Here is a 27,821-nt window from a genome sequence, read left to right on the forward strand (position 1 = left end):
TTGCAGAGCTGAGGATAACCCTGGAATCAATCCTGACAACAGGTACAAACTCTGGGGTTCATGGGTCACTCAGCCCAGCCTACTTAATGAGATCCTGGCAGCAAGTGACTGTCTCAAATAATGATAATAAGATGGATGGTGCCTGAGGAATGACAGTTGAGGTTATGCTCTGGTTCCATGTGCATACACACACACACACACACACACACAAATATATTCACTGCAAAGCTTGTGCACAAATGTGTACAGGCACAAACTGGAAGTAATTCAAATGTTTCTGAATTGGTGAGTGAAATAGTGCCCACACAGTGGGCTGGTGTTCAGCTACTTCCCCACAGAATAATATAGTTGCTGTGAGCTGCTCTGAATTAGCAGGACTCTAAGCACCTGCCAAAATACAGCTATTCCCATTCCAATTAGCCATGAAAATAACCTTGCCCTATCTCATAGAACAGGAAGTGCCATTCAATGAGGGGGAGGGTCTTCTGATTGTTTGTTCTTGTTTTGTATTTAATTCAAACAAATTATGTGACTACAATAAACCATTTTTGAAACACTTTAACTGAGTCTGTTTAATTGTAAAAACACACCAAAGCAAATTGAATCCAAATATAAAAATTGTATTTGGTGTATAAAGAGTACTACTATTATTGCAGCTATGACTAGTGAGATCAGTCAGCTTCCTTCCCAGACAAGCGTCCCAGTAAAGCTCTGCACTCTGTATACAGACAGCACAGTTGGTCTCATCTCATACAGTTCCTCCTTGTTCTGCCTGCCTCGGGTTCCTTCCTGTTGATTTTCTCTCATCTCTTGGACCTAGCCCAAGATCCTGCTACCTGGATCTTCAATACTTCCAAAATTTCTGCAGTTTCACCTCTCCTGCTATAGCTCAGCCTAGGATCTGCTACTTACCCTGGTCTATATGAATTACTGAGCATCCTGTTGGCTCTGAATCCCAGCAACGGAATCACACCATCTAATTTCAGGAAACAACTTTGGCACAGGACCTAAAAAGAGGAAAATGTGGCTTCCTGCACATTGGAGTAAAGGGTCATTTTAGTAGCTGGAGAAACAGTTCAGCTTTTAAGTCACTTGCCTTATGAGCCTGGGGATGAGAGTTTGGATCTCCAGAAACTTAAAAGTGGGGAAAGCATAGCAATCAGCCCATAATTCCAGCTTCTTTGGTGACTGGGAAATCTCAGAAGAATCTGGCTAATGAGGCAAGCCAAATTATTAAGCTCTGAGTTTGAGGAGACCCCAACTCAATGAATTAGATAGAAGAGAGACTGAGGATGATCTCAGATATCCACCTTGAGCCTCCACATGCACATACATGCATGCAAACATGTGCACCAATGCATACACAAAACCATGCACATAAACACAAAGTCAAGCCTCACCAGAGAGAGCAATGTGTGTGTGTGTGTGTGCGTGTGTGTGCGTGTGTGTGCGCGTGTGTGTGTGTGTGTGTGTGTGTGTGTGTGTATGGAAAAGCCATTCCAAGAAATTTAGAATCATGGGCCAAGATTCCAGGGAACTACAAAAAGAATAGTGAAGAAATCTGTGCAGCCCCAAACTCTAAAGCACAACATCCCAACATCCATGTGTAGAAATACACTGCACGATTAAAAAAAAAATGTTTAGATTCATGCTACAACCTCTGCTTCAGTCAGAACATCTAATATTTCAAAGTTCAACCTTCTTGTGCACAGACATCAGTTAAATAATGAACTTTCAATAACAGCACGAAATGTCATCAGGTTAACACACACTGCTGCCGTTTTCTCCTGTGCGTGCTAAATAAATCCATTTAGTATCGATCTCCCTGGATAAGTTTGGCCTTAATGTAATTCTTGCCACTGGAGCAGAGTAAACAGATAGTTCCTGGACGAACCTAAACATGTTATTTTTTACTCATCAGATGAGTCCTGTATGGATTACTGGCCAACCTGATCCACTGGGTGTTTGATTATGAAAGGTACCAGCTTGGAGGCTTACCATGCCAGCTGGAGCCAAGGTATGGGGATGGAATAGCAAAGGCAAACGAGAAACCCTAAGGCAAGAAAAATGTGTGTGGGATACTGTGTAGATTCTAATAGACTTTATTGCGTGCTTCTAAACTCTATTCTTTGAGAATTTCACATAGGGGTCCAATGACATATGATCCTATCTACTCCCCATTTGCGCCCTCCAACCCTTCCAAGATCCTCTCCAGATCTTTTCAACACACCCAGCCTCTAACTCGTGCCATTTTCTTTTTAAACAATCCACTATATCCATTACTCCTTCCCATATGTGCATGGGAGTGGGGCCATGTACTGGAACATGTAACCTCCCAGTGATTACATCCTCTAAGAAGAGTGACTCTCCCACCCTCCTGTGACAGCTATCAACTTCCTCTGTAAGGGATGAGTCCTGCAGAGTACCTCTCCGATCTATGCTGGAACATCAGCGGGCTTATCTTCTGCAGATAGCCACAGCGACTGTGAGTCCATGGATGTAAGAGCCCTGACATGTCCAATTTTAAATTCATGATTGCTGCTCCTATGTAAAGACAACATGAAAGGAAGATGTCTCGCATTGAGATCTAGAATTTAACCCTGTTGGCTGGAATGATGTAAAAATATCACCATGTAGATACATTAGGACAAACTCACTGAGCAGATGAGTCAGTGCTACTGTGACTTCCTGATGTTCAAAGCTTAAGAAACATGACTTCATTTTCATGGGACAAATGTGGGGTCAACTGTGGGCACATGTAATGGCCACACTCGTCTCTAGGTCATTCCTGCCCCAGGCACACTTCTGTATTTCATGTGTTCTTCACCTGAAAACTTCAGCAGCAAGGGACCCTCTTCTGGGCCTATGCTTAGAGCAGTAGCACTACACTGTAGCACACACACACATTTACACACATGAATGTGTATACACACACCCAAATACACACATACACACACATACACACACACACACAGGTTACAATTCATTAAAAAACAAAACCCTAGAGGAGGAACATCTGAATTATTTACAGACCTATTAAAACTACAAGTTTGTGTGTGTGTGTGTGTGTGTGTGTGTGTGTGTGTGTGTGTGTGTCTGTGTGTCTGTGTGTGTTGCATATGCATATACATGTTTGTGTATGTAAGGAAAGAATATGCACATGTGTTCTTGTGTATGTGGAAGACAGAGGTTGACATTAGGTATCTTTCTCAATCTCCTTCCTTATTTGTATGTACATGTGTGTGCATGTGTACATGTATGTGCTTTTGCTTAATTTTTGAGACAGTGTCTCACACTGAACCAGGAACTCAGTGACTTGGATAGGCCAAGTGACTAGTAGTGCCCACCTCCCCAGTGATGGGATTACAGGTACATATTACTGTGCCTGCTATTTATGGGTACTAAGGATCAGATTCAGGTCTCCACACTTGAGGGACAAGTATTTTACCAACTTAGCATCTCTCTAGTCCCCAAGGTGCACATTCTTAGCCCACAAGCCATGGAATCAAAACAAAATAAAACAAAACAACAAAAACAAAAACACAGTACTTCTTACTGTGAACACATGTGGCCCTGTTCTTTAGTGTTCCTTCCCTTAGAAAGTAGAGTCCACATGGATGAAGAAGATTGCTTCTTGCCTCCAGACTTCAGTCCTGGCTGTCCCAGCAGTAGAACTCCTTGAGTCTGTCTTCTCTGAGCATCCTGCAAAATGGCCTTGCCAGAGGACCATTAGCCAAGAAAGCTCTGGATGGGGAGGGACCATATGGGTGATCTATCCACACCCATGAAGACAAGTGCCTGCTGGGTATTGTGGGAGGTCAGGATGGGAAGCAAAGACTCGTGACCATAGAGGTAACCAAAATCAGCAATCCTTGTGCTGGCCTATTACAGCAGTGAACCTAAAAGGAGGTGACCACTTCCAGCTCCAAACGTAGCCTTCCAGATTGGGATGAAGCTATACTTTTAGTGTCAAAAGGATACAACTGAATGGAAAAGCTTATTAGTTTTATGTAGAACTTCCAAATATTTATGCCTGCAATATTGTTAAAAAGTAAACAGGTCTAACGTTCAATCTGCCCTAACCCTACCCCAAATAATATGACCTTTAGTTGCATAACTGTAAATTCTTCAGCAGATTGTAAGTGGTTGAGTTTACATTTCATTTCCACTAATATCATCTTTTAAAATAAATGGGTCCTTTCACTTAGTTTTGCAAATTAAACAAGTAAAGATGCCTTCAGAACTGCTGGCTTTGTCAGTTCCAGGGCATCTCCTACTTGTTCTTTATTTGCATTTCTTTTCATAACATGTAGGCATCTGGGGCTACTTCTCCTACACCCCTAGAAAGTTAAAAGTGGCCCTGTAGTCTTTAAGTATTTATCTTTTTATTTGATTTTGAAGTCTTCACAGGAACCTTATTTCATCCTCTAATTAGATTCTCTGATTAGAAGCCTATGGCCCCTCTAACTCCTCCCCCATAATCTATAAATTCTCCTACCATCTCTTATTTTATAATTTCTGTTTTCCTTTTATTTAAAACTTGAGACTCTGAAACCATTAAAGACACCTCACAGCATACCCCCAAGGAGTAAGTCAGCACACTGCAGATGCCTACGCAGCCATGTTTATTGCAGGGCCATTTATAATAACTAAGCAATGGAATCAGCCTGTCAACCCACAGACCAGATCAAGGGACAATTATAGTATATATACACAATGGCATCTCACTCAGCCATAAAGGAAAATGAAATCATGTTATTTGTTGAAAAAAAAAAAGATGCAACTGAAGACCATTCTATTAAGTAAAATAACCCATACTAGGAAAGACAAATGCCATGCTTCCTCTCATCTGTGTACCCTTGATTTTATGTATACATATATCAAAATACTTTTAAGATAAATTATTATTTGGGTCTTTCAATAGTCTTGCTTTTTTAAAATTTATTTTTTTTTACTTATTCATTTTACATCCCACTCACTGTCCCCTTCCTGGTCATCCCTTTCCACAATCCTTCACCCATCCCTCCCTTCCCTTCTCCTCTGAGTGGATACCTCCCTAGGAATCCCTCAACCATGGCACTTCAAGTCTCTGTGAGGCTAGGTGCTTCCTTTCCCATTAAGGCCAGACAAAGCAGCCTAGCTAGAAGAGCATATCCCACATACAAGCAGCAGCTTTTTGGGATAGGCCCTTTTCAGTTGTTCGGGACCCATATGAAAACCAACTTGCACATCTGCTACATATGCGTGGGGATGCCTAGGTCCAGCTTGTGTATATTCATTGGTTGGTGGTTCACACTCTGAAAGCCCCAATGGTCCAGGTTAGTTGACTCTGTTGGCCTTTTTGTGGAGTTCCTATCCCCTTTAGTGTCCCCTCAATCCTTCCTCTTATTCTTCCATAAGAGTCCCTAAGCTCCATGCATTGTTTGGCTATGGTTGTGTATATCTGTCTGAGTCAGCAGCTGGGTAGAGTCTTTCAGAGGACAACTTGTTCCTTCCTATCTGCAAGCATAACAGGATATCATTGACAGTGTTATGGATTGGTGCTTGCCCATGGGATAGGTCTCAAGTTGGGCAGGTTATTGATTGGCCATTCCCTCAGTCTCTGCTCTATCACCTGTGCCTGTGTTTCTTGTAGACAGGACAAATTTGGGGTTGAAAGTTTTCTGGATAAGTTGGTGTCCCTATCACTTCACTGGGGTTCCTGCCTGACTACAGAAGGAACCTGGCCTCTTCGGGTTCCATATTCCCAGTATAGTGAGTCACAGCTAAGGTCACCCCCATTGATTCTTGGGCATCTCCCTTATCCCAGGTCTCTGTTAACTAGAGATGCCCCCTACCTCCTCACCCCTGTCAGTTGCAGATTTCCATTCGTTTTCATGGCCATCTGGCCAGCTCTCCTGTCCCTCCCCACACCTGTTCCTGAACCCCCAGTTCCTTTCCTCATCCCCCACCCTCCCAATTCCTTCCCTCCATCTACCTCTTATGACTATTTTATTCCCCCTTCTAAGTGAGATTCAAGCTTCCTCACTTGGGCCTTCCTTCTTGTTTAGCTTCTTTGGGTCTGTGGAATGTAGCATGGTACCTGCATTTTATGGCTAATATGTACTTATAAGTGAGTACATACCATATATGTCCTTTTGGGACTGGGTTGCCTCACTCAGAATAATTTTATCCAAGTTCCATCCATTTGCTGCAAAATTCATGATGTCTCTGCTTTTAATAGCTGAACAGTATTCCATTGTGTAGATGTACCACATTTCCTTTATCCATTCTCCAGTTGAGGGACATCTAGGTTGCTTCCAGTTTCTGGCTATAATGAATAAAGTTGCTATGAACATAGTTGAGCAACATCCCATCTTTGTGGGATATTGGACTATCTTTTGGGTATATCCCCAGCAGTGGTATATGTGGGCCATGCTTCTTAATGATAAAGATGAGAATCAAGCTTTAGTTCATGTTCCTATACAATATTGCCTAACAAATGAGTAGAGCTGTTCATTAAGGACCAGCTTAATCTGTTTAAATCTTAGTTCATCCACATGTAGAACAAATATAAATTGAAACTACCCCATAAACTGATCAATTAATTATGAGTTAATTAATATATGCCTACATGACAGAATTTGGTATGTAATAATTATTAGACTATTAGTAATTGCTACTACACTTAGGCATATCATCCCTGTTTATGAGTGTTCGGGATACATATATATATATATATATATATATATATATATATATAATATCATATAGTATCATACATGTATACTGCTTATGTATGTATACATTCATAATTTATGCATGTAATATATAAATCTTAAATGTTAATAATATCTTGAGTATTATTAAAACAATATAATAAAAAGAAATTAAAACATGATTATGCTGGTAGAAGTTTAAAACTACAGATTTAATCTTGAAGTGGATTAATTTATTTTATTGTTATATAAGAAATAACTGCTCAAAATTGAAAACACATTTAAATGTGTCAATGTTATACATCTTTGCATATACCACAGATTCTTAAAAGCTATTCACAAGCTCTGTTGTACTTGAATGGGACCAGCACCCTCTGGGGAGGATAAGTCCTCCCTGATGGTCATAAAGGAACCTTCTCTTTCAGAGAAGCAGCTGACTATATCTACCATATCAAGCAGATGGTCAGAGACCTCCCAGTACTTCACCTGTTCTTTAAACCAAGCAGAAATTCTGAAATTCAAGAGGACATTGTTGTCCTTTTTGCCAAGGAAAAGTCACCAACACCTGTATTAGGAAGATTAAAGGTGCTTGCATTTATCGAAGTCTATTTTGGATATACTTGACAGGCAGTTCTAAATGATCTAAGTAACTTTAGCCTTCACCCTTGTCATGATAAAGGTTCCTCCTGGTTAAAACCTCCATCTTGGAGAGAAGCTCATTAAGATACAAGATCTTTACAAAAAGAAAGACAACAGAGTGTTCTAAGGAGAGATAAACAATCCATCCTACAGGAAACTCACTAAGATGGAAAGTAAACAACTCAAATTAGCTTCAGGAAGTCCCTAAAGCTGACTAGGTTCACTAGGCCCTCTCCCTCCCAGATGTATATAAGCAACTGTGTGGAAGATATTCAGACCAAATGAGCTATCAAAAAAAGACAGACTCCAACTTGTTGAGCTACATACAAATGGTCCAGTACATTCAGGTTTCTGCTTTTGTGAGCTGTCAACCATGCTGTCTTTGAGTCATTTTTGTACCTGTAAAAAACCCTGCATCCATATTCCTGTAAGAAACCTCAATAAAACTCATTGCTTTACCACATTGGATTTTGTCCTTGTTTTACTCTGTCAAGGTTCCCTGTCTGGGCTGAGTCATGTCTGCTCCCATGTCTCGAGGAATAGTGTCACAAAACAACCCTCCATCCTAATGCATGCTTCACTTACAAGCAGGTGCCCAGGCAACCCCTTGCAGAGCCAAGAACCATAGGATGCCAGCAGAAGCTGAAAGGACTTGGTGCCCAATATTGTGTGGCACAATGAGAGAGCATTTCTTTTCTGTGATTAAAAATAAATAAATAGTCTTGCCTTTTAGAACAGTAGTGGCACCCTACTCACCCTCTCTCACTTGCAGAACATTTGCTTATCAGTTGTCAATATTCAGGCACCAGGCTTACATTGATGAAAGCTCTTTCAAGGCAGTCAGTGGCAGTGCGGTGAGTGTACAGGTGAAGGCATGTACAAAAGCAGAGAATTAAAAGTCCTTCACACTTTGCACATCCAGAGGAAAGTCCTACTTGTGTTCAGCATCACAATAATCTGCTAAGGACTACGGTAAGCTCAGTGACCCTAATCACATTAAGATTGTCCAGGCACTTGCTCACCTGAGCATAATAACCAAAACAGAAAAGTCCTATTGAAAAGCCAACTATTGCGAGGAATTCAATTTGGTCAACATAATTTCTTGACATTTTTGTCATAAATTATGTTTTAGCACAAATAGTAGGGTTTTCTGCACCTAACAGCAGTTGATTTCTGTTTCCTCATGCTCTCCTGTGGTCATTTCCATCCCATGAGCAGAATTTCACAAGGCCATAGAGCTTACTGCTTTTGATTCATCAAATTGTTATTTGAGATGGCAAGCATGTTGTGCTATTTAGCAAATACATAGCATACACTGCTCTTTTTGTATGGAACAGTTCCTCCTTTCTCCATCCATCTTGGAATTCTTGCTTCTTCAAGACCAAGTCATGAGACTTGGGAGACAGCCCAGCTGGTAAAGTGATTGGCTCATATGCATAAGAAGCTGAGTTCAGTCTTCCGAACCCACATCATAAAACAAGCCAGACATGGTGCTATTTCTGCAATCCCAGTGCTAAAGAGAGGGGAGCACTTGATCTCACTGGCAAGACAGCAGAAATACAAGTCTTGAAGAGTACAGCAAGTGACTTACCCTAGTTTCAAAAGGACGAAGTTCATGTCATCTGAGAAAAGACACCTGCACTGCTTAGTGTTTTGTAAACTTGACACAGAGTCATCTGGAAAGAGGAACTCTGGATAGCCTTTATCACATTGGCCTGCCAAAGAAAAGCCTATAGTGTCCCAGCCTGAGCTGCTGCTCCGGTCTGCGGGTCAGGGTCTAGCAAGAGAGAGAGTGGTGATGGAAGGACAAGAGACGCGAAGAATAGAGACAAAATAGAGAGTCTGTACAAGTCCCCTTTATTGAAAGGAAATCATGGGTATATATAAGCACAAGCAGGGGGATGCAGCTGAAGACATTTTACCATGTATGCCTTGCAGCTGGGGGCACTAAACAACAAAACAAGATATGGGAGAAGAACAAGATGTTTATCAGAGTGTGCTAAGCTGTTGTAGGCTGTTGAAAACAAGTCTCTTGTCAGGGTATATGGCCTGAGATGGCTGCAAAGATGGTAACCACTTTCTGCTAGGAGTTGGCTCCCAACACTATAGGGCATTTTCTTGAGTAGTATGTGATATGGAATGGCACCGTGGGTGGTGTCAGCCCTGGCCAGTTGGTCCTGAGTTATATATGAAAGTAGAATGAGCCGGGCGGTGGTGGCACATGCCTTTAATCCCAGCACTTGGGAGGCAGGGGCAGGTGGATTTCTGAGTTTGAGAGTTCGAGGCTAGCCTGGCCTACAGAGTGAGTTCCAGGACAGCCAGGGCTACACAGAGAAACCCTGTCTAGAAAAACAAAACAAAACAAAACAAAACAAAACAAAACAAAACAAAACAAAAAAAGAAAGTAGAATGAGCAATTCATGAGGTGCAAGCCAGTAAGAACCCTTCCTCCATGGCTCTACTTCAGTTTCTACTTTTAGGTTCCTGCCCTAAATTCTTACCCTTGACTTCCCTTCATGATGGGTTGTGATGAGGACATATTAAAACAAACAAACAAACAAACAACTTTTTCTTACTCAAGTTCTTTTTAGTCATGGTGCTTATCACAACAATAGAAAGAAAACTAAGATGATTCTAAAGTTAACCTCCAGTCTTCATATGTATATGTACACATATGCATTCATGAACACTCACAAACATACACTCACAAAAAGAGGGTAAACTTCATGATTTCTTCTTAACAAATCAATCAGCCCTTCTTTGGGGTTACATTATTTTGTAAATATATTCAAGATACCCCAGCTATATACAGAACAAGGATGCATTTTCTGATGGACATTGTATCCAATCTCATTGCCCACCACAGTCCATGTAACCTGCCTCTTCCATCCCTCCCTCCTACATTGTGATATCATAACATTCAGTGTCTGCCTATGCTGTTTGATTGCCTTTATTTTTAACGTGTGATTCATGTTTGTGTCTGTTGTCCCAGATGTCTCATATTTATCCACAAGTGCAAAGCAGGGAATTGAAAATGGCCATCTGCATACATGCCCAGAATCTGAAAGACCAAAGTGGGACGGATGTTTGGAGACCTCTGCTAGGGCTGAAAAAGCAAGCGTGGAGAGCAGCAGCACTGTGCGCTCTGGCTGAGGCTCAATGAGTGAACAAATAAACACAGCAGGATGACTTAAAACAAAAAAGAATGGTCAGGCTAACTGGAAGTGAAAGAATCACTTACCTAGGGATAGTTCATTCCTAGGAATTACCTGAGATGCATTAAAGAGATGTGTCAAAATCGGAGCTCAGAAAATTCATACGACCACTAGCCTAGGCGTGAAAGGAAAACAGACTCTATCAGAAGCAGAAACTACATACTTGAAAGAAAACAGTTACTATGATCATTAACCAATTCTAGAATCACTTGTGGGAATTCCTGTGAGGGCCTATGCAGAGCAGGGTAGCTGAGAGAAAACCCTCCTTCAAAGGTAGGAGGCACCATCTGGGCTGGACTGCTGGACTGAGTGAAAAGCAGAAGTTGAGCTGAGCACCAGCATCCACCTCTCTGCTTCCTGACTGTGGATGTGATGTGATCAGTGGCCACATACTCCTGACATCTTGTCTACCCTGCAATGCTGGACTGTGACCATGAACTGTGAGTCAAAGCAAACTACCCCTCCCTTCCTCCCTTCCTCCCTTCCTCCCATCCTCCCTTCCTCCCTTCCTCCCTTCCTCTCTTCCTCCCTTCCTCCTTTCCTTCCTTCCTTTCTTCCTTTTTTCTTCCTTTCTTCCTTTTTTCTTTCAGTCCTTCTTCCTTTGTTCTTTCTTTTTCTCTTCCTTTTATTCCTTTCTTCCCTTCACCCTTCCTTCCTTCCTTCCCTCCTTCCTTCTTTCTTCCTTTCTCCCTTCTCTCCTTGAGTTGCATTTATGTTTCTTTTTCTGGCTTTTTTTCAGAGTATAATTAATCTCTTTTGAATGCCATTCCCAAGGATGCTATGTAACACATTCTTTATCAAGTTGTGAGACAGAATCTGTGGTCAGCCAAATTCACAAAAATCACTTCAAAAATAAAAAGTTTACACTTTTAATTACATCGCCTAAAGCTAAGTAGCAAGAAAAACAAAACAAAAAATTAAATACTGCAGAATAACACATTGTAAGGAACAGCAAGACCTTTCCCCATGGCTAGCTTCTCAACTGGAGTCTCTACCCTCTTTCTCCTTTTCACATTTTATGTCTTATAAGTCAATTTACAATTTATATATTCTCACAATTTATATATATATATACATATATATAAAATATAAATATTTATAAACATATACTATAAACATATATTGTGTATGGAATTATATATGAATTATATAAATATATATAAATAATAAATATATTATACATAATTATACATACATTATATAAATATATATATTATATATATATATATTCATTTGGTTTCAATACAGCATTTTCTAACATATATATAATGTATTCTGATCACATTTATCTCCCATTATCACTTTGTTGCCCTTTCCCTCCCACTGATTTCTTCCTTTTTTCCACGTCAGACCTTTCCTGTTTTCATGTTTATTTTTTAAAAAGATCCTTTGGGTATCACTAAGGTTGATATCGCAAGGGTGAGGAACTATTTACAGCCATATGGGCATCTTACCAGAACCTATACCACTGGGAAGAAGTGTCACTCCTTTCCTCATCAACTATTACTTGCTCTAAACTTCAGGGAGAGCTAAGGCCTAGGTAGCCCACCCTATGCTGGACTGCTCTGGGCCCAATAAGTAGTTAAATTTGCAATAGAAACAGGGCTATTTGGAAGATAATTAGAAACTCAAATCTGTGAAAAGCAGCAGGAGCTACCTAAAACAAGTTTTATTCTAAGAAAGATTAACATATGCAAAAGCAGACTGACATATGCAAAAGCAGACATGTATTTACATATTACTCTGTGAAGCATGAGTTTTCATTTAGGTCAGTTAATTGCTCTTCTAAACTAATTGTTCTGATTTTTTATTTCAAGCTTTTAATGTACATAGGAAGAAATAAAAATATTAGCAAAACAGTCACTAACTACATAATGGGCCTGTTTTAATTCAATTCATATTTTAGAAGCAAGGTCTTCAGAAGTTCATTCTGTTGAAGGAGTAATGTCTAACATTACTGCAGAAGCTATTGCAAACTGAGTTAAAGTGTTCCTTTAAGCTTGAAGCTGAAACTATTTGTTTTGTGACTAAAATAAGGATTCACATATTAGTTACTTTGCTGTGATAAAATATCACAACCAAATGCAACTTAAGGAACAAAGGGTTTATTTTGCTTATGGTTCTAAATGGGGAGCCCATCACTCAGGTAAAGGCATGGCAGCAGGAAAGAGTTGACATAGCACCAGGAGCAGGAAGCTGCTGGTTACATTTTCACCCTCACAAAGGAGCAGAAGCCGAACAGAGCAAAGCTATAACCACTTGATGCCCACCCCCAGTGACATACTCTCTCTAGCAGGACTCCAACTCCTAATGGTTCTGCAATCTTCCCCAACATCACAGCTAAGTGGAGATCAAGTGTTCAAACACATCATTCTATATGGAAATTTTTTTCATTCGAACCATACTACAACCCTGTTATGGTGAAAAGCATATTCACTCTTGAAGAATTCTAAACGACAAAATCCATAAGGATGAAAAACATATAGAAAAATTGAGGTGCAAAAGTAGTTCATGTTCTCTTCTAAACTATAATGCTCTACTAATTTATTGCTCTGCTAGACAAACTAAGCTGTGAAACGTCTATGAATAAATACTGACTAACCTCCACTGATTCAGTACACACTTTCTCTCCTTGCCACCTAACACCAATCAGCCTTCAAAAATGTCTGCCCTTTGGAAAGGCTACTCTGTAAATAAACATTCACATCCTAGGACAGAATAAATTTATTGTTAAGAATTTTTGGCTTTTGGCTGGGGCAGACACCTGGCTGGTCTGCTCTGTGAAGACACTTTATCCTGAACCTTCATAGAGCAGCTGGCAAGAACCCCCCCCCCACAACCCTATGCCCCAGAACTGTAACTGGAAGCCTGGGGCACTCTGGACCCATCACACACCCAAACCCTGCCCCTCTGGAAAACTACTCCCCTTCCACCCCTTGCTTGGTCCTTTTGGCTGGGGCAGACACCTAACGGGTCTGCTGCTCTGAAGACACTAGATCTTGGACCATCTTAGAGCAGTGGTGGAACCACTGCATTCAGAGCAGCTGAAGAAAAATGGCATTCAGAGCAGCTGAGGAAAGACTGCACTCAGAGAAGCTAAGGAAACACTGCACTCAGAGCAGCAAGATTTCAGATCCAAGAGGAAGCCTGAGTCCCAGGAACGCTTCCATCCAGGAGCTCAGGATAACATGATCACAGAGACAGCTAGATTCTGAAGAGTTCTGACACAAGCAAGAGTGGAAAGACAGTCTCCAGTGAATGCAGGTAGCACTAGAGTTAACCAGATGGCAAAAGGCAAGATCAAGAATATAAGCAACAGAAACCAAAGTTACCTGGGATCATCAGAACCTAGTCCTCCTAACAGAGCAAGTCCTGGACACCCCATCACACTGGAAAAGCAGGATTCAGATTTAAAACCACTTCTCAGGAGAAAGATAGAGGACTTTAAGAAGGACATAAACAACTCCCTTAAAGAAACACAGAAAAACACAGGTAAACAGCTAGAAGCCATTAAAAAGGAAAAGACAAAAATCCCTTAAAGAATTGCAACAAAACAAAACCAAACAGGTGAAGGAATTAAACAAAACCATACAGGATCTAAAAATGGAAGTAGAAACAATAAAGAAATCTCAAAGGGAGACTACCCTGGAGATAGAAAACCTAGGAAAGAAATCAGGAGTCATAGATGCAAGCATCACCAACAGAATATAAGAGATAGAAGAGAGAATCTCATGTACAGAAGATACCATGGAAAACATTGACACAATTGTCAAAGAAAATGCAAAATGCAAAAAGCTCCTAACCTAAAACATCCAGGAAATCCAGGACACAATGAGAAGATCAAACGTAAGGATAATAAATATTGATGAGAGTGAAGATTCCTAACTTAAAGGGCCAGTAAACATCTTCAACAAAATTATAGAGGAAAACTTTCCTAGCCTAAAGAAAGAGATGCTGATGAACATATAAGAAGCCTACAGAACTCCAAATAGACTAGACCGTAAAAGAAATTCCTCCCATCACATAATAATCAAAACATCAAATGCACAAAACAAAGAAAAATACTAAAAGTGGTAAGGGAAAAAGGTCAAGTAACATATAAAGGCAGACCTATAAGAATTACACCAGACTTCTCACCAGAGACTATAAAAGCCAGAAGATCCTGGAGTATATCATACAGACCCTAAGAAAACACAAATGCCAGCCCAGACTACTATAGCCTGCAAAACTCTCAATCACTATTGATGGAGAAACCAAGATGACAATACCAAATTTACACAATATCTTCCAACAATTCCAGCACTTCAAAGGATAATTGATGGAAAACTCAAACACAAGGAGGGAAACTACAACCTAGAAAAAGCAAAGAAGTCATCTTCCAACAGTCCCAAAAGAAGATAGCTACACAAACATAATTACATCTTTAATAACTAAAATAACAGGAAGAAGCAATCACTTTTCCTTAATATCTCTTAACATCAATGGACTCAATTCCCCAATAAAAAAACATAGACTAACAGACTGGATATGTAAACAGGACCCAGAATTTTGCTGTATACAGGAAACGCACCTCAGTGGCAAAGATAGACACTACCTCAGAATAAAGGGCTGGAAAAACAATTTTCCAAGCAAATGGTCCCAAGAAACAAGTTGGAGTAGCCATTCTAATTTTGAATAAAATCGACTTTCAATCAAAAGTTATCAAAAAAGATAAGGAAGGACACACTTCATATATGTCAAAGGAAAAATCTACCAAGATGAACTCTGAATTCTGAACATCTATGCCCCAAATGCAAGGGCACCCACATTCATAAAACAAACTTTACTAAAATTCAAAGCACACATTGCACCTCATACAATAATAGTGGAGGATTTCAACACCCCACTCTCAGCAATGGATAGATCATGGAAACAGAAACTAAACTGAGACATAGTAGAGTTAATGGAAGTTATGAACCAAATACATTTAATGGATATTTATAGAACATTTCATCCTAAAACAAAAGAATATACCTTTTTCTCAGCACCTCACGGTACCTTCTCCAAAATTGACCATAAAATTGCTCACAAAGCAGGCATCAACAGATACAAAAATATTGAAATAATCCCTTGCATCCTAACAGATCACCATGGATTAAGGCTGGTCTTCAATAATAACAAAAACAACGGAAAGCCCACATACACATGGAAACTGAACAACACTCTACTCAATGATGACTTAGTCAAGGAAGAAATAAAGAAAGAAATTAAAGACTTTTTAGAATTTAATGAAAATGAAGCCTCATCATATCAAAACTTATGAGACAAAATGAAAACAGTACCAGCAGGAAAACTCATAGCTCTAAGTGCATACAAAAAGAAACTGAAGAGAGCATACACTAACAACTTGACAGCACACTTGAAAGCATTAGAACAAAAAGAAGCAAATACACCCAAAGGAGTAGAAGGCAGGAAATAATCAAACTCAGGGCTGAAATCAACCAAGTAGAAACAAAAAGAACTATACAAAGAATCAGCAAAACCAGGAGCTGGTTCTTTGAGAAAATCAGCAAGATAGATAAACCCTTTGCCAGACTAACCGGAGGGCACAGAGACAGTATCCAAATTAATAAAATTAGAACTGAAAAGGGAGAAATAACAACAGAAACTGAGGAAATTCAAAAAAATCATCAGATCCTACTACAAAAGCTTATATTCAACAAAACTAAAAAAATCTGGATGAAATGGACAATTTTCTAGACAGATACCAGGTACCAAATTTAAATCAGGAACAGATAAACCATCTAAACGGTCCCATAACCCCTAAAGAAATAGCAGCAGTCATTAAAAGTCTCTCCACCAAAAAAAAAAAAAAAAAAAAAAAAAAAAAGCCCAGGACCAGATGGTTTTAGTGCTGAATTCTATCAGATCTTCTTCAAAGAACACCTAATACCAATTCTCTTCAAACTATTCGACAAAATAGAAACAGAAGGAACATTACCCAATTTGTTCTATGAAGCCACAATCATGCTCATACCTAAACCTCACAAAGACTCAACAAAGAAAGAGAACTTCAGACCAATCTCCCTTATGAATATCAATGCAAAAATATTCTATATAATTCTCACAAACCAAATCCAAAAACACATCAAAACAATCATCCATCATGATCAAGTAGGCTTCATCCCAGGAATGCAGGGATGGTTCAACATTTGGAAATCCATCAATGTAATCCACTATATAAACAAACTCAAAGAAAAAAAACACATGATCATCTCACTAGATGCTGAGAAAGCATTTGACAAAATTCAATATCCCTTCATGGTAAAAGTCTTGGAAAGATCAGGAATTCAAGGCCCATACCTAAACATAGTAAAAGCAGTATACAGCAAACCAGCAGCCAACATCAAACTAAATGGAGAGAAACCTGAAGCAATCCCACTAAAATCAGGGACTAGACAAGGCTGCCCACTCTCCCCCTACCTATTCAATATAGTACTAGAAGTCCTAGCTAGAGCACTTAGACAACAAAAGAAGTCAAAGGGATACAAATAGGAAAGGAAGAAGTCAAAATATCACTATTTTCAGATGATATGATCATTACTTAAGTGACCCCCAAACTTCCACCAGAGAACTCATAAACCTGGTAAATAACTTCAGCAAAGAGGCTGATTATAAAATCAACTCAAACAAAACAGTAGCCTTCCCCTTCTCAAAAGATAAACAGGCTGAGAAAGAAATTAGGGAAATGATATCCTTCACAATAGTCACAAATAATATAAAATATCTTGGTGTGAATCTAACCAAGCAAGTGAAAGATCTGTATAACAAGAACTTCAAGTCACTGAAGAAAGAAATTGAAGAAGATCTCAGAAGATGGAAAGATCTCCCATGCTCATGGATTGGCAGGATTAATATTGTAAAAATGGCCATCTTGCCAAAAGCAATCTACAGATTCAATGCAATTCCCATTAAAATCCCAACTCAATTCTTCACAGAGTTTTAAGAGAAACTCTCAAATTCATTTGGAATAACAAAAGACCAGGATAGCAAAAATTATTCTCAACAATAAAAGAATTTCTGGAGGAATCACCATCCCTGACTTCAAGCTGTACTACAGAGCAATAGTGATAAAACCTGTATGGTATTGGTACAGAGAGAGTCAGGAAGATCAATGGAATAGAATTGAAGACCCAGAAATAAACCCACACACCTATGGTCACTTGATCTTTGACAAAGGAGCTAAAAGTGTTCAGTGGATAAAGGACAGCATTTTCAACAAATGGTGCTGGTTCAACTGGAGGACAACATGTAAAAGAATGCAAATTGATCCATTCTTATCTCCTTGTACAAGCTCAAGTCTAAGTGGATAAAGGACTTCTGCATAAAACCAGATATACCGAAACTAATAGAAGAGAAGGTGGGAAAGAACCTTGAATACTTGGGCACAGGGGACAAGTTCCTGAACAGAACACCAATGGCTTATGCTCTAAGATCAAGAATTGACAAATGGGACCTCATAAAAGTGCAAAGTTTCTGTAAGGCAAAGGACACTGTCAATAGGACAGAATGGCAACCAACAGATTGGGAAAAGATCTTTAGCAATCCCACATCCAATAGAGGGCTAATATCCAATATATACAAAGAACTCAAGAAATTGGACTCCAGACAACCAAATAACCCTATTAAAAATGGGGTACAGAGCTAAACAAAGAACTCTCAATTGAAGAAACTCATATGGCTGAGAAGCACCTAAAGAAATGTTCAGCATCCTTAGTCATCAGGGAAATGCAAATCAAAACAACCCTGAGACTCCATCTCACACCAGTCAGAATGGCTAAGATTAAAAACTCAGGTGATAGTAGATGCTGGTGAGGATGTGGAGAACGAGGAACACTCCTCCATTGTTCGTTGGATTGCAAGACGGTGCATCCACTCTGGAAATCAGTCTGGTGTTTCCTCAGAAAATTGGACATAGCATTACCTGAGGAGCCAGACCCAGCTATACCACTCCTAGGCATATACCCAGAAGATGCTCCAACATATAACAAGGACGTATGCTCAACTATGTTCATAGCAGCCTTATTTATAATAGCCAGAAGCTAGAAAGAACCCAGATGTCCTACAACAGAGGAATGGATACAAAAAAATGTGGTACATTTACACAATGGAGTATTACTCAGCTGTTAAAAACAATGAATTTGATAAATTCTTAGGTAAATGGATGGAACTAGAAAACATGATCCTGAGTGAGGTAACCCATTCACAAAAGAACACACGTAGTTTTCACTCACTGATAATTGGATATTAGCACAGAAGCTAGCAATACCCAAGATTCAACTCACAGACCACATGAAATTCATGAAGGAAGACCAAGTGAGGATGCTTCGATCCTTCTTAGAAGGAGTAACAAAATACTCAAGAAAACAAATATGGAGACAAAGTGTGGGACAGAAACTGAAGGAGGGGCTGTCTGGAGACCATTCCACCTGGGTATCCATCCCATGTGCAGTCATCAAAGGTAGACACTGATATGGATATTAGGAAGTGCATCCTGACAGGAGCCTGATATAGCTGTCTCCTTAGAGGTCTGCCAGAGTCTGACATATTCAGAAGAGGATGCTCACAGCTTACCGTTGAACTGATCAAGGGGTTCCCAATGGAGGAATGAGAGAGAAGACTGAAGGAGCTGAAGGGGTTTGCAGCCCCATGAGGAGAGCAACAATACCAACCAACCAGAGCTCCCAGGGTTTAAACCACCAGCCTGGGAGCATATAGGGATGGACCCATGGCTCCAGCTGTATATGTAGGGGAGGATGGCCTTGTTGGGCATAAGTGGGAGAAGAGATCCTTGGTACCATGAAGGCTGGACGCTGAGTGTGGGGGAATTCGAGGGTGAGGAGGTGGGAGTGGGGGGAGTGGGTGGGTGTAGAGAGCTGCATTGTGCTGTGCCCCAAAGATGGCACTGGCTTGGCTTTGACTTCAGCTTTTCCATTGCACTCTCTGTGATAAACAACTCCTTCTATGGTTATGGGGCTACGCATCCACGGGAATGATCCTACGTCAATCTAAGGTGACCTGATGTGTACCTATAGGAGGATGATACATGGCAGATGCTCATTGGCTCTTACAGAGATTTAAGCTTGGCCGGGTGGAGATCGGGGCTACTTCTCCCTCTGACAACTAGCTATAAAGAACTCCTGAATAAACCGCTTAGAGAAGGAACCCGGTAGTCGTGTGTCTTGTTTCTGCTGGACAGAAAGGGCGCCGACAGGTGGGGGCACATCTTCATAGAAGCAGGAGGAGGATGGGTGGGATAGGGGGTTCCTGGGCGGGGGGAAATGGGGTAAGGGAATAACATCTGAAATGTAAATAAAATATACAATTAAAAAAAGAATTTTTCTGCATTTTCATTAAGAACCAAGTAGGGATTGTTAGTCAAATTATTCAACAAGTAAAACATCCCAAAGTCTTCCATTTTTAAAAGGTTCTTGTGATTTGAAGTCCTCTTAAACAGGCTGTGATAGAAGACACTGGAATATACTCCCTACTGATAAAATAACAGGACTCAACGGAAGACTGACAAATGCTCAGTAGTAAACAAGATTTAATCTTGAAATCATGCAATTGAAATCAGGCACATCTCCATGTGCAGCAAGGAACTATTGGTGCAGTTTTCCTTTTAAGTTGAAAAGAAAAACAAAATTGCAACATTACAAAAAGATTGTGATAATGTAATTGATGGGTTTGTGTTATTAAAATGGTTTTCATGGGAAATTTGAGTGGAAAAAGAGTCTATCTTTAACTGCATCTGAGCTATAATGCTTACACATTTCAAAACAAATATGTGGAATACAGAATATTTCTCCATTTTAGCATTTTTATAAGATTTAGTTACTTAATGTATGTGAGTACACTGTCCCTCTCTTCAGACACACCAGAAGAGAGCCTTGTATCCCATTACAGATGGTTGCGAACCACCACCTGGTTGCTGGGAATTGAACTAAGCAGTCAGTGCTCTTAACCTCTGAGCCACCTCTCCAGCCCCTGTGGTGTTTTTTGTTTTGGTTTTTTTTTTTAAAATAAGCTTAATAACTACATTAGCACTTTATAAAAGATAATTTCTTAATTAGAATATTATAGTCTGACAAAAAGTGAATAAAAATATCAACTTCAAATGAATTAATCATGTAATTTTAAATGACATAAGAGAAATGTATAATCAAAAAAAATATGACCAGCAAGATAGTCTCCTAGTTAATGTTACTGCCAAACTGGCACACCCAGGAGTCACCTGAGACTCACTTGAGCGTCTCAACTGAAAGACTACCTAGATCTGTTGGCTCAGTGGGCCTGTCTTTTGTAAATTGTCCTGATTGTTAATTGATATAGGAGGACCCAGCCCACTAGGGTGACACCATTGTTGACAGGTGTCCTGGACTATATAAAGAAGCTAGCTGAGCATGATTCTGTGAGTGATCCAGCATGAAGAATGCCTCTAGCTTCTGCTGCATTTCCTTAGCTGTGGGTGAGATCCCTTGTAGAAAATAACTCTGTGTGAAATAGCAATCAGGCTTACCTTCAATTTCATGCTTGAGTTCCTGCCTTGATTTCCCTCAGTGACGAACTGTAAAGTGACCTTAAAGTGTAAGCTAAATAAGTCCTCTCTTCCCGCAAGCTGCTTCTGGTCAGAGTGTTTTATTACAGCAACACTAAAGAAGCCAGAACAGATGGCTCAGCAGTTAAAGGTGTTCACAGCCACAATGGATGACCTGAGTTTTATCCCCAGGGCCACATGGTAGAATGAGAACACCAACTTCCACAAGCTGTCTTTTAACTTCTACGCTAGCACCGTTGTATAAGAAGCCCACACACATACACACACATATATGAATGTAAAAAAAAAAGGTTAATATAAATTAAAATGTTTTTAAAACATGTAGAGAAATAAATATTCTTTAGAAGTATAATATTGTCATAATATAAGGAGCTAACAAAGCTAAGAATCTGGTTATAATATGAAAATATACAACAGGGATAATTATGAAAATGGACAAAATCCTATCTGTATGCTACCTTTGTATATCTTCTAGAGTGCAGGACATCTGTTCCCCTGAAGGAGTGTCCTTGCTATGCCTGGAGTGACTTCACTAAGATAGCCTTAGACTTCACGCTGTTATTGAATCCTGTGTTGATTCTGCTCAAATTTTTGTTCTGGGCACTCAATATTACACTGCTATCTTTAGGTCATATAGAAATGGTTTTATTTTACTTTTGTTATTTTTTGTTTCTAAAGAGGTTTTTTATTTATATATTTTTATTTTCATGTGGGTACATGATTAAATATGGGAAGGAGCACATGTGTCTCTGTGTGTGTGTGTCTGTGTGTGTGCGTGTGTGTGTGTGTGTGTGCGTGCATGTGAGCGCACTTGGAGAGGTCAGAAATAAGTTGGGAATCATCCCATTTTGTGTTTTGTGATACCATACTCATTGAGATAGTGTCTCTCAACAGGACTGTCAGCCAAATCCACAACTCACCAATCATGGTAGTCTCCCTAACCAGTTTACCTCGGGATTTCTCATCTCTACCTTCTGAGGCTGGAATTACAATTATGCTGTCATAGCTACCAATTCTGGGGACCTCTCCCCAGTGCTTCTGCTTATGTGTGGAGTACTTTATTGACTGAGCCATCTCCCAGCCCTCCATCTTCATTTTTGACTTAGATTCTCTCCCTGAACCTGTTGTTCAGAACTGAGCCATCTCCTCAGCCTACGACCTACTTTTTGATGATTCTGTACCCCATAACAACCGCATCATTTTACTGTTATATCAGCTGCATGTGGGAGGGGTCTCCTGCATTCCCACTCTTCTGTGGTGAATTTAGAATGATGTTCCTTTTGATTTTTAGCAATCTGATTAGCATAAAACATAATTGTGTTTTTTATTTTGATTTGCATTTCTTTAATTACTAATGTTGCTGAGCATCTGTTCATATATGAGTTTTCCCAGATTTCTCTCACCAGTAATTCACGATCCACATCCTGTACCTCCCTCTTCTCCTGCTCTCACATCTTCTTGTTCATTTTCAGGCATTCCTTGGATTTTCTAGGTTTAATTCTAGATGTTTTCAGACAACACAGGTGTCTTTTCCCAGCCTTCTATCTGTCTGTTAACAGTATCTGTGTTGCCTTTGGTCAAACAGAAATCCTTATTATTAATATGGCCATATGTATATAACTTTGGCTCTAGGATATCTGCTCGAAGGATGTTTCCAGTGTCATTGAAATCACCCCACAACTTCTTTTGTAAGTTCTGCCTGTCATGGATAGACTTTAACTTCTGTGTAGTTCACCTTGACTTATGATCTGAGTATAGATCCAAATGCCATGTCCACATTGTGTAAGCACATTTTACCCACTCACATGTACCTCTTGATGTGTGATATTATACTTTCTCATAATAGAGTATCTGTGTAAGCCTGTCTTAAGAGTCTCTCTGTTAGTCTCACTGATAGACTTTTAAACTCGGCATTAATACTTTATTTTTTATCCTAATAATTTAACAGCATGCCCCCATCTCTCTGAAAATCAACCTAACTACTTGGGACATTATTCTTTTATGAAGCATTAGAACTTTTATTGGGTTACTCAAAAATCCCTCCTAGAAACACTGAATAGGAGAGGGGTAGAAAGTACAACAGTACCAGAAGACCGGAAAATTTGCTGAAAAAAAAAAGTCTTCTATACATGAGACGGCCATTACATTCATGGATTCCCTGAAGTCATGGTTGCCTATTCAAGGCATATACAACATTGGGCCCATTAACATTACTTCATGAATAGAGTGGGGTTTGTGAGGTCCCACCTCTCCCAGAGGGACTGTTAGCCATTAACAGTTGTTGGAGGAGAGGTTGTCATTTTCATTAGTTCAGTAGCCACTGAAATAGAGCCCATGCTCCAGTAAATAAACCCATGGGAACTCATGTTCATGAGAACAACCATAACAAAGCTCAGTGAGTCACACACACTCAAAAAGGACAAAGAAAACTGAAGAGGAATGTCTTAGTTAGGGTTTTACTGCTGTGAACAGACACCACGGCGAAGGCAAGTCTTATAAAGACAACATTTAATTAGGGCTAGCTTACAGGTTCAGAGGTTCAGTCCATTATCCTCAAGGCAGGAACATGACAGCATCCAGGCAGGAACAATACAGAAGGAGCTGAGAGTTCTACATCTTCATCTCAAAGCTGCTAGCAGAATAGCTTCCAGGCAGCTCGGATGAGGATCTTAAAGCCCACACCCACAGTGACACACCTACTCCAACAAGGCCACACTTACTGCAACAAGGCCACATCTTCTAATAGTACTATGCTACTTGCTGGGCCAAGCATATACAAACCATAACAGAGAACTTCTTATAAAAAGAATTCCTGCAGAAGAGGGAGAGAGAGTGAAAGGGATAGAGGTAACTAAAACTCACTCTGTATGCATAAGGCATTGCCAAAGAATATTTTTAAAAAGAAAAAAAGAAATTTCTTGTGGAATTTTTACTGCAATTGCATAGAATTTATATATAAATTTGGGGAACTAATAACTTTGTTAGGCCATTTCATTCCAAATCCAATATAATACTCCATTTATTCAGGCCTTGCTAACTTCCTCTGACTCTCCTCTGCAAAGAGAATTATGGATGCATAGATTTCTGTTTGCATTCTCTCATAAGAATGTTATTTGATTAATACTATTTGTGAATGTGAAATTTGCTGAAGTAAAGAGGAGGCACTGATATTTTTCAGGTTCATCTTTATTGTTAATTATTTATACATGGGGGTGGTGCACATGAGTACAGGTACTTATGGAAGACAGGAGAGGGCATTGGATTCCCTGAAGCTGAAGCACTGAGCATCTCTCCAGCCCTCACTATTTTTAATAGCCCTTGGATTTGATAACAGTTCAGAACCATCCTCTCTATTCTCTCTGTAGAACCTATTGAGTTAGTCAGTGTAGACGAATATGTGTACTTGCACATGTGTGTGTGTGTGTGTGTGTGCACGTACTCTATGAAATATACATGGATTCCAGAGGACATTTCACAAGTGAGCTCTCTCCTTCCTATGTGGGTAATAGGGTTTGACTTTACATGCTCAGACATGGCAGCGAAGGCCATTTTTTACTCATGGAGTCATCTCAACAGCCCCGTTGTCATTTTAAAGACATTAAATTAGTCTTTTTTTTTGATTGTCTACCATTTCTCTTTTCATTATTTATTTATCTGGGAATATTCATACATTTATTACCCATGGTGATAACATTCTTAGCTTTTCTCTAGTTGATCATAAAACCTAGTAAAGTTCTTTGACACATAAAATATTAGTATGCAGACATTATTATCTTAAGGAAATGGCTTTCTAGTCAGTTTTCTGAGTTTTTAACCACAAAATGCTTGTACTGGCTGGTTTTGTTTCAACTTTACACAAGCTGGAATTATCACAGAGAAAGGAGCTTCAGTTGATAAAATGCCTCCATGAGATCCAGCTGTAAGGCATTTTCTCAATTAGTGATCAAGTGGGGAGAGCCCCTTGTGAGTGGTACCATCCCTGGGCTGGTAGTCTTGAGTTCTATAAGCAAGCAAGCTGAACAAGCCAAGGAAAGCAAGCCAGTAACATCCCTCCATGGCCTCTGCATCAGTTCCTGCTTCCTGACCTGCTTGAGTTCCAGCCCTGACTTCTTTTGGTGATGAACAGCAATGCAGAAGTGTAAGCTGAAAAATCCTTTGCTCTCCAACTTGCTTCTTGGTCATGATGTTTGTGCAGTAATAGAAGTCCTGATTTAGACAACGCTTATTAAATGCTGAGTTTTATTTCATATCCCATAATATGACTATCCTTTGTTTCTCTATCCCATTAACACCATGATAATATTGCTAGCTTTCCCTAAAGTTCAAACATTCTTACAATCCTAAGATTGACCTGGAATATTTTTTAATATGATATTTAATCCAGTTAACTAATATTTCTCATTGAATTCATATCATTTATACATTATTAAATTGTGTGTATGTGTGTACACACGTGCAATTGGTGTCCATGTGTTTGTATGTGTGTGGTGATTCATCTGATCAGAAGACAACTTTTAGGAGTTCTTCTTATTTCATCATGTGGGTCTTGGGAATCAAACTCAGATCGTCAAGATTGGTAACAAGCACCTTTGTGTGCTAAAACATCTTGCTGGCCTTCATATGTATATATGTGTTCCCCAACATACTAAAGACAAAGGTAAATATAAAAATCATGTTAACATGTGTGATATAGAGGCTGACCAGACTGGGGCAGAAGAAAGTAGCTGGAAAACAAAATTAATCTCCATCCTTCTGTTTCCTCTGTTGTGTGTACTGTATGATACTGCATGCAAGAAAATGGTCCCCAAAAGAGCTAACAAGACCTTGTAGAAAAGAGAATAGAATTGTTACCTGCTCTGGAACAATAGATTGATTCCATGTATTCATTGCTTTCAATCTCTTGGAGAGTTTTAAACATTCTCAGTCTACAAGCATATTTGACTTAATGCTGTGACTGTTGTGAGCAGTCTGAGCACTGATGGATGTGGAGCTGTTTCCATGCCTAAGGATTTACTGGCTGGAGGATTGAAGATCAGTGTTGTGCAGAATATAGACAAATGAGAAGAGGCTGTGGAGAGAGCTATGTTAGGAAAACACTTTTCATGTAAGCATGTGGACCTGAGATTGATGCCCAGAAACCATATAAAGAAAATATGTGGTCCTTTATGCTTATAATCTCAGGACTGAAGAGGAAGAGAGAGATGGATTCATGGGGCTCACTGACCAGTCAGTCTAGCCTACTTGGTAAAGTTCCAAGCCAATAAGAAACTATGACTCAAAATTAAAATAAAATAAAAGGTACCTGAGGAATGGAATCTAAGGTTGACCTCTGGCTCCATGTGCAAGCACACATATGCATCCATACACAAAAGAATCAGATGGCATATCTGTAAAAAAATCCTTCACACTGTCTTCCTCCTCAATAAGAGGCTTGGAATGGTCCATCTGCCTTTGCAAATCAAAGCATTTTCATCAGTTGCTAGGAAACCAAGTCAACAAATAGATATTGAAGGTATTGTTGTATGGGGACACCAGTACAGAGGCAATGTTTGTACTGTAAAAACATGTCAACAATGATCAATGAAGGGGAAAAATCAAAGTATGGGGGCTGCAGGTGGTGTATTGACTCAGTCCTGAACCCTCCCGCAATTCTCTTTGAGCAAGCTTTCTGTGATATCCTGCGGTGAAGATCAGTATGAAAGGAGAACTTCAAGCAAGAAGTAATTAATGGTTTAATCAATCTGCTTGTATTTATTGAGCCCCTGCTAAGTGCTCATCATGGCAACTGCAAAGATGATGACACTGGGTTTCTAAATCTCTGCTTTTAAGAACTGAACAGAAGAAAGAGACCTTCCATGAACAGCTAATTATAGTAACAAGGTAGATAACAAGGACCAGTGATGCTGGAAAGGCATGCAGCAATACTTTCCTTAGGAAAAGGCACACATGAGCTAATGGCTAGAAGGAAAGCTAGTTACCTAAGTGGAGACTACTAAAAAATCCTGAGTCATTGAAGAAACATTGAGCAAAAGAACAAAGCTAGAGTAATCACAGCACCTGATTTCAGTAGATCGCAGTAAGATGACTGAAAACCCCTTTCCTGCCGCACCCCATTTCTTAGGACAAATGAATCTCCATACAGGACCCTGGTCCTGACTCATGGTGGGGACAGGACCACAGAGCCAGCCTAAAAAGCTCAACAGATAAAGTCACTTGCTGCCTGACATCTTCTGACCTCTACATGCAATATGTAATGTGTACATTCTCCTTTACAGACACAAATACATGTATTTGGGGGGGGAGGAAAGAGTTTATTTCATCTTATATCCTACAATACATTATGAATGGTAGTCAGGATAGAAAACCAAATATGAACTTGAATGCAGGCACTGAAGAAGAGTTCACGAAGGAATAGAATTATTTGTGTAAACTGATTTCCTATTCCAGCTATTCAGAAATGGCACTTGCAATAGTAAATCATCAGTCAAGAAAATATTCAATGATCTTTTGCCTAATAGACAATCTGATGGAGACATATTCTCAACTGAAGTTTCCTTTTTCAGTTTGACTCCTGTTAAACTATATTTGATAAATAACAAAGAACAGGAAGAGAGAAAGAAAGAAAGAAAGAAAGAAAGAAAGAAAGAAAGAAAGAAAGAAAGAAAGGCAGGA

This window comes from Grammomys surdaster, unplaced genomic scaffold (assembly GCF_004785775.1).
Source record: "Grammomys surdaster isolate TR1022 unplaced genomic scaffold, NIH_TR_1.0 208, whole genome shotgun sequence".
NCBI lineage: Eukaryota > Metazoa > Chordata > Mammalia > Rodentia > Muridae > Grammomys > Grammomys surdaster.